General features: G+C 30.2%; 1 long non-coding RNA gene across 1 annotated transcript; it reads right to left on the bottom strand.

The window, feature by feature from the left end:
• Positions 1 to 3,476: 3,476 nt before the first annotated feature.
• On the bottom strand, positions 3,477 to 8,073 carry LOC145109246 (uncharacterized). Its single transcript, XR_013708836.1, has 2 exons — positions 7,880 to 8,073; positions 3,477 to 3,759 (listed from the first exon to the last, which is right to left on the bottom strand). It is a non-coding gene; the product is annotated as an uncharacterized LOC145109246 (long non-coding RNA).
• Positions 8,074 to 8,369: the final 296 nt, after the last annotated feature.

Here is an 8,369-nt window from a genome sequence, read left to right as displayed (position 1 = left end):
TAGGAGGAAGAGGCCCAATAAGGCAAGAATAAGGGGATCTTTGCCTTAAGACATGAATTAGGGTTGGAGTCATAATTTGTTAGCTAATTAGAAATTTATGATGTGCGATAGGGGAAGGAGTTCATGAGTTATTCGTTGAGTGCGTTATTACACCCACAGTTTGAGGTGAGTCTCCTTTCGTAGAATTTATGGGTCGAAGGCACCAAGGCCGGCCCACTAGTTATGATAAGGCACGATGATTGTCTTTGTGATAATTATCGGGTGTGCATGTAATGTTTGATGATTCTGTGAATTTTGTGGGATATTATGTAGTAGTGGTATGGGTGAAATAGACCCGATATCCGGTTGGAATAGACCGAAGGGGCAGGTCGAGCACCTATATATACTCGACATTATCCGGTTAAAATAGATCGAAGGGGAAGGTCGAGCACACAAATATCCTCGGCAGTATCCGGTTGAAATAGACCGAAAGGGTAGGCCAGCATCCGGATATGCTTCGCAATATGTTTATTGTGTATGTGGTATGGTGGGGGAACTCACTAAGCTTTGTGCTTACAGTTTCAGCTTGTGTTTCAGATACTTCTAGCTCAAAGGGAAAAGGGTCGGCATGATCGCATCGCCTCACACTACGATTTTCCGCAGTAGAGATTTTGGGAACTTAAACTCTGATAATACTTTTCTATGTCTGGTTTTTGTTTAAATACTATAATCACCGTATTGCTTTTGAAACTGATGATGTTCTGGGTTATGGATTTAGTAACTTTAAAAATGAAAATTTTGGGATGTTACACAACATGTTGGATTTCCTTTCCCATCTTTCTTTCGTGTCGAGCCTACAAATTAATACGCAAAATGAGTAAAAACAATTTATGAACAACAAAAGATATAAAATATTGATAATAACTAATTACCCCCAGTGTAACTTGTGTGGTTTCTTTGATGGTATTTGTGGTTTTGGCATTGAAGAAACATCTAATGAGGTAGAACTGCTTGTATCTTCAGCTGTTTTACATGAGTTTTTTCTTGCTGCAGATTCATCAACATGGCTATCCTTCTTTTCTAATCTGTTTGGCATAGATGCCTTCCGCGTACAATCACCGATTAATCACCTTATAGAGGACAAAAAAAACATGGTTTTAATGGAAGTTGTCGAACGAACCTTGTGATTTCTTTTTGACCTTGGAATTTTCTTTTATCTGTAATCACCTTTCGTGCGGTTCCCTATCGATGAATGGATCACAATCAAACAGATCATATTTAGTTCAAATGCCTATTATTATGAATTGGAATTCCAAAATAGATTCCTACATGGTAATGCAAATAGAACTTTGGATTCGTAAATCGAAGAGCATATAAGAAGCAAATCAGATATCAGAATAAATCTGATATAGCTACTGTTTGTAGATAATCAGAGGAATCGACGAACTATTACATAGTCAATATCCTAATTTTGATTAAAAGTTGAATCATGGAATCTGAAATTTTGGAAAGGCGAGCTTGGGCAACAGCAGAGGAGGGCTTGAATTTAGGGTTCAGACACGCAGCTGATGCAATTACTGCTTCTCTCCTCTCGTCTTCCTCCATTCTCGTTTAAAGGTTTAATCAAATAAGCGTATTTTGTATGAGTTTCCTACCGAAACATGATTAGTAGCAATGGCATCCCCGATGTTTATTATTCAAAAATGTTTGTTTTTTGAAAAAAAAAAAACTTCTGCATCTGGTAGATGCATAGTTCGTTGGTTCACTCCCTAAAAAGGAGTTCGTTGTTGAACTTCATTCATTCTCTCTCTCTCTCTCTCTCTCTCTCTCTCTCTCTCTCTCTCTCTCTCTCTCTTTATATATATATATATATATATATATATATATATATATATATATATATATATATATATATATATATATATACTTCTTCCGTTCTATATTAATAGTCTATGTTTCCTTTTTGGGTTGTCCCAAAATAATAGTCTACTTCTAAAAATAAATATCATTTTTACCAAAATACCCGTCATTATGAGTTAAACTACAATGGAATTAAATGCAACTACAATGAAATTAAATGCAACAAAATGGTACAATTGTAATTTCATTTAATAAAGTTAATGGTAATTAATGTTTCCTTAATCTGTATGGTTTTCATTTTGGGACGAAGGGAGTATATATATATATATATATATATATATATATATATATATATATATATATATATATATATATATATTTCAACAAAACAAACACACTTTCAAACAATATGAATAATTTTAAGGGTTCAATTTCTTCTTCTTCATTCGATGATAATGACTCTGATGATGAGTTGGTTTTGCACACGTTGTTGTCCGCGGCACAAGACATGATTCATCAAAGAGGCGAAAGTTCAAATGTCGAGAAAAAACGTAGAATTTCGATCAACCGGATGCTCCTTTCACAGTGAATAGAAATGAATATAAGTTTGGGTATTACCTAACGGATAAAATATATCCTGCATATTCCACGTTCGTGAAGGCATTTCGACACCTAATAGAACTAAGAGACAAATTTTTCAAGAGGAGACAAGAGGGAGCACGTAAGGATGTGGAACATGCTTTTGGAGTTCTAAAGTCGAAGTGACACATAGCTAAATATACGGTGCGATCATATGAGATAGGCACTACAAGATGTTATGTATGCATGTATCATAATGCATAACATGATGATTGGAGATAAAAGACAAAATATTGCAGAGTATTTGTCTACGAAACCCGGACACGTACAATTTCAACCAGGGACAACGAAATATTTACATAGAGTCGTTGATATTCTAGATGCACGAAAACACAGACAACTTCGGAAAGACTTGGCGATTATACGTACGATGGTAACGAAGATGAAGATTAGTGAATTTAGGGATAAAATGTATTTTTTTTCGTATTTTATCGTCTTTTTTTTAGTCGTAATGTTTGTTTTAATTTTTAAATGTTATGTTTAATTAAAAAATTAGGTTTTATTCAAATAACATGTTTTATTAAATTAATTTTGTTTTTATAAATATTAAAAAATAAACCGAAAAAATAAAGAAAAAATAAATGATGACATGGAAATTAATGGGTGTTATAATATATTATAACATGTTGTCTATTGTTGCAATTGGTGTTATAACATCAAGGATGATGTAACACTAAAATGGTGTTATAAAATACTTAAACATATTGTATATACCTAATAGTCTTAGGAAAGTTAGAGAAAGAATGAGAAGAGAGAGAAAGAAAAAAAAAAGATGATGTAACTTATGAGAATGGACGATGGTAGTAAAGAGTTTTTGACCAAACCGGTGTTTTTGAAAAAAATATTTACCAGATGGATATACATTTCAAAATATTTATCAAATAGGTGTAGTTTTAAATTTTAATAGATTTTTGTAAAATTTTTAGTTTTTTTTTTTTGACTTTTTTGACTTTTTTTTTTATCTTTTTCTCCAAATTAATAAAGAAATATAAAAAATATAAGCAACAATTAAACAACTATACTAAGAAAACATATTAATGTTTACAATAAAAAAACTTTAAACAAGAAAGAGGGTAAGAAAGCGTAGGAACCGAAGCAAAACACAAAGCTATTTGTTTGTGCAATTATATACTATATGAAGAATAGATTGTTTAGGTCCCGTTTGATAGTTTCTGTCTGGGAAAATGCTGTCTGGTAAAGTGCTGCCTAAAGTGCTGTCTCGGAAAGTTTTCTGACTGGGAAAGAAACCATGCTGTTTGATTGTACATCTGATTGACTGTGCTGAATGATGAAAAAAGATAATAATTCAATAAAAAATAAAATTAAAAAAAGTTATTTAAAAAAATTAATAATCCAATAAAGAAAGAAAGAGGCGGGGTTTGGTGTATAATTGTCTTTCCAGCCCATTCAGCCAGAAAGATATGATTTTGGGGCTTTCTGGGAAAGACATATCTTACCGGGAAAGACCCATTCTTTTGTGCAAATCAAACAGTCTTTCCGGTCCATTCAGCCAGAAAGATCTGTTTGGACCTGGAAAGATGCGTATCAAACGGGACCTTAATGCTATAGGAGCTTCATAATATCAATCGCTCAAGCTGTAAAAGAATAACAATTGAAATGTAATTATGAAAACAAAAATGTGGCAGTGTAGTTAACATTGACAAATTTTATTGCTGTATAACTATGGTATAATTGGCAAACATGGAATAAATAAAATGAATTGAATAATAAGACACCCAAAAGATTGAGTTCTTTAATGCTACATGCTGATTAAAGTTTATATTCATTTACAGCTTATCCATCACAAATAAAAAAACAAATTTGATCATAAAATACATATCAAACAACTTCTAAGTAACATAAAAATGAATTTTGATTAAATATAAGTAGCATTTTCCAATTGGGCTAATGTCATAAAAACCCTGAAGTTTTCAGGGTTTTGTCGGTTTTGGAAAATGTTAGGGTAAAAACGGACATAAAATTCAACTTTGGGCAAAACCGACAAAACCCTGAAAACTTGAGGGTTTTTATGACATTAGCCCATTCCAATTCAGTATAATAAATAAAAATAAAAAACCTACTTTTTGGATATCTCAAATATTATAAAATGACTATTCGAATCCGAAAAATCGGAAGAAATTTCGAACAATCCTTATTCTAATTTTCGGATAATAAGCATTTGTTGGTTTATATTCAAAAAATTGTTGATTATAATGGTGTTTTTTTAAAAAAAAATTTGATAAAAATTAATAGAAAAAAAACATTAAAACAAATAGTTAAAAAAAATATATTAAAAAACAGTAAAAATAATTAAAAAACTGAAAATTTTAATTTTTTTTGAAAATATACCTGTTTGGTAAATATTTTTAAAACTATACCTATCTGGTAAATATTTTTTTTAAAAACACCATTTTAGTCACAAAAAAAAAAGGAAGATGAAATTATCCTATGAAATAACAAGTAAGGTTTAGAAGAAAAGTAGCATATTAATACTCTTGGTGCAAAAAAAACAATCAAATTTATGTGGAGCGCGGGCCAGCCCCCTAGTTGTTATCCAAACATCAACTTGTGCAACGGAAAATGACATGATATAATTGTGAGATGCATTAGCCATTCAAAATAATCATTTTTGTTTGGTTTCAGGGTTGTGTAACGGAAGATTTGGATATTATAAATTCAATTCATTAAAGATCAAATATTTTATGAAAAAAACTTTAACTATTTGGCGTGTTATTATGAATGAATGATATTTATTTTCTTCGGTTTAGTTCATACTATCAACTTGGTTGATGACAACTCTTAATACCGCTATGCCAACGACCATTTTATAATATTTTCATTATTTTGACCCTGACTTTTGTCGTGTCCGGATTATATGTCCACACCTCCTTGCTTATATTAGATCATAATATTAATCTCTATTGGTACTTGCAAAACTGACAATAACAGGTAATAGTGGCCACGATATAACTTTTTGACAGTAATTGTTTGTTTAGAAAAAAAAACTATGGCAGTTAAACCGAATATTGGCCGAACTATAATGACAATTTTGTTATTAATCGTATAATGACTTTTATGTTATTAATCGCAAATGGCCGAACTATAATGACTATTTTGCGATTAATAACATAAAAGTCATTATACGATTAATAACAAAATAGCCATTATAGTTCGGCCAATATTCAGTTTACCTGTCATAGTTTTTTTGTTCTAAAAAAACCATTACAGTCAAAAAGTTATATCGTGGCCACTATTACCTGTTATTGTCAGTTTTGCAAGTACCAATAGAGATTAATATTATGATCTAATATAAGCAAGGAGGTGTGGACATATAACCCGGACACGACAAAAGCCACGGTCAAAATAATGAAAATATTATAAAATGGTCGTTGGCATTAAGAGTTGTCATCAACCAAGTTGATAGTATGAACCAAACCGAAGAAAATAAATATCATTCATTCATAATAACACGCCAAATAGTTAAAGTTTTTTTCATAAAATATTTGATCTTTAATGAATTGAATTTATAATATCCAAATCTCCCGTTACACAACCTGAAACCAAACAAAAATGATTATTTTGAATGGCTAATGCATCTCACAATTATATCATGTCATTTTATGTTGCACAAGTTGATGTTTGGATAACAACTAGCGGGCTGACCCGCGCTCCACATAAATTTGATTGTTTTTTTTGCACCAAGAGTATTAATATGCTACTTTTCTTCTAAACCTTACTTGTTATTTCATAGGATAATTTCATATTCCTTTTTTTTTTTTTTTTTACTAAAATGGTGTTTTTAAAAAAAATATTTACCAGATAGGTATAGTTTTAAAAATATTTACCAAATAGGTATATTTTAAAAAAAAAAAAATTAAAATTTTCAGTTTTTTAAATATTTTTACTGTTTTTTAATATACTTTTTTTAAACTATTTGTTTTAATGTTTTTTTTCTATTAATTTTTATCAATTTTTTTTTAAAAAAAAAACACCATCATAACCAACAATTTTTTGAATATAAACCAACAAATGCTCATTATCCGTAAATTCGAATAAGGATTGTCCGGAATTTCGTCCGATTTTTCGGATTCGAATAGTCATTTTATAATATTTGAGATATCCGAAACGTAGGTTTTTTTTTATTTATTATACTGAATTGGAAAATGCTACTTATAATTAATCAAAATTCATTTTTATGTTACTTAGAAGTTGTTTGATATGTATTTTATGATCAAATATGTTTTTTTATTTGTGATGGATAAGCCGTAAATGAATATAAACTTTAATTATGAACTCAATCTTTTGGGTGTCTTATTATTCAATTCATTTTATTTATTCCATGTTTGCCAATTATACCATAGTTATACAGCAAGAAAATTTGTCAATGTTAACTACACTGCCACATTTTTGTTTTCATAATTACATTTCAATTGTTATTCTTTTACAACTTGAGCGATTGATATTATGAAGCTCCTATAACATTAAACAATCTATTCTTCATATAGTATATAATGGCACAAACAAATAGCTTTGTGTTTTGCTTCGGTTCCTACGTTTCTTACCATTTTTCTTGTTTTAAGTTTTTTTTATTGTAAACATTAATATGTTTCCTTGGTATAGTTGTTTAAAACTACACCTATGTAGTAAACATAAGAAAGTCTCAACCATAATTTGTACGCTACAAGTAAACTATGTTATCTTATAACTCAAATCCTAAAAGTAACATATGTCAAACAAACTATGCATGACTTTATACGAAATAATAGTATATAACTATATATGAAATGGTATACAAATAGAAGTAGTCAAGGTGCTTGAATAGAATATTGTCAATGCATGATGTGGCAATGAATTTTCTATCTTAGTTATTTTCAACTCAAAACTGTTTCAGAAAAACCAAAGTTCACACAAAATGCAATAATATTTGGTTACCGGAAAATGGAGGCGTGTAAATAACAAACTAAAAAGAAAAACAATTTAAGTTTTGAAAGTTTAATTTAATAATAAAATTGATAAAACAATCACCCACAGAAACGTTTTATGTCATTGAGGCATTTCATCGAACAGGTTATCGCCTCAACAGAAGCAGCCATGATTTTTCACACCCAGATATCATTATATCGCAAGATCAAGTATTTTTGGCTTGAATCTTACGCAGACATGTACGTGATCACTTTTTCAGCTATGGATGAGTGTTTCGTGGGTGTTTTAGTTCAAATATTTCCTACATTATGGGTTATTCTTAATTCTTTTAAAGATTCATGGCAACTCATACTTAGAATTAATTGACAAAATCACATTTTTACTCAGAACTCGCTACATGTATATGAGTAGTATGCAGAATCCCAAAACAAATCCCCAATATTTAAATCCCTAACCAAGCAAAAGTCATGATTCTTACCTCAGAACTCAGAAGATGCCTGAATTCAAATTGTTGTGAATGATGAAAAGCTCGTGATATTATTCGCGAAGATGCATGTGAGTGGGATTCGGTTTCTGAAATTACGAAGCAAAGCGATCGAAACCCCAACGAAGATAGTCATATTCAGATACAACCTTCTGATGCGAGTCCGCGTTAACGAGTTGTTATTTGTCATTCAGGTCTTATTTGCAATTTTCTATTTGTCCATTTTGGCCATTTATGTTTTGACATTATTGACATTTGACCCTTGTAACAACTTTTTAACGACAAAATGTACTAATGGAGTTGTCTAGTATCTACCATGTCAAAAACAAGTTTGTTCGACTTGAATATTTTCTTGTCTATTTTTTATATATTTTTATTAATAGTTTGTGTTTAATATAATAAAAAGACCAAATTATTAAAATAATATTATAGAATTTCTAATTAAAAGATTTAGGATGTTGCATGTATTATATATCTGATTTGT

The sequence above is a fragment of the Lactuca virosa genome, chromosome 4 (genome assembly GCF_052849685.1).
Source record: "Lactuca virosa cultivar CGN04683 chromosome 4, Lactuca_virosa_CGN04683_v6, whole genome shotgun sequence".
NCBI lineage: Eukaryota > Viridiplantae > Streptophyta > Magnoliopsida > Asterales > Asteraceae > Lactuca > Lactuca virosa.
Note: the sequence above shows the minus strand (reverse complement) of the source record. Positions and strands in the feature narration are given on the sequence as shown.